The sequence below is a fragment of the Otolemur garnettii genome, unplaced genomic scaffold (genome assembly GCF_000181295.1).
Source record: "Otolemur garnettii isolate 467f Iridium unplaced genomic scaffold, OtoGar3 scaffold00308, whole genome shotgun sequence".
Taxonomy (NCBI): domain Eukaryota; kingdom Metazoa; phylum Chordata; class Mammalia; order Primates; family Galagidae; genus Otolemur; species Otolemur garnettii.
Window position 1 is genome coordinate 408,320 of NW_003852703.1, and position 893 is coordinate 409,212.

Sequence of the window (893 nt, forward strand, 5' to 3'; positions counted from 1 at the left end):
TATATATAGAGCTTGCCAAGTAAGTTCACAGATATGCCTGCCTTCCTAGAAGGGGGAGTTTGATTGAATTTGCTCAGGGAAATGATGTAGGAAAGTATTCAGGAACTTGTGATGACACTCACATAGAGAGATTTCTGACTCTTAACCTTCGTACATTTTTAGATAAATGTGTGGGGTACAAACTGCTAGATTCCATAGTTTGTGTTTATAAGGTTGAAGTCCAATTTACAGTGTGTCTCATACCCAAGTAGTGAGCCATGTATCCATGCAATGTACCTGTTAGGTGAGCATTTACCTAACCTTTCATGCCCTCCCATTTTTACCCTGCTTGAATTTGATTCAGTTTTTCTCTAATTCCAATTTAGTAGTGGATACATGTGATATATCTTTTCCCATTTTTGTGATACTTTTCTTAGAATAGTCTCCAATTCCATGCAGGTTGTTGCAAAAGTTATATAATCTCCATTATTTTGAGGCTGAATAATATTCTGTGGCATTTGTCTCTTAGACAATGAACTCAAGGCATATCAGAGAGATATTTGCTTCTTTGGTCTAGATGTCTGTGTTCTCATTAGAAGAAACACTAAGAAATTACTTCACAACCCCTCCTTATTACTAGGGCTCAGCCAGCCCTTACTACAGCATCTCCATGCTTCAAGGTCCACTGAAGTTCCATTCCATGCCATATACTCTGGGCAGCTTTTCTCAGTTACCCCTTGGGACAGCTTTGTAAGAATAGTATGGTTGTTCCTATTTCACAGGTCACCACTCAGGATCACAAGACCTAAGTCACCTCCCCAGAAAGTGGCAACCTCCTTTTTAGAATATTGGCTTCCAGGACTTGAGAAGTGGTCAGATCACCCTCTTTTGCTATTACGACCCCTTGGTACCTT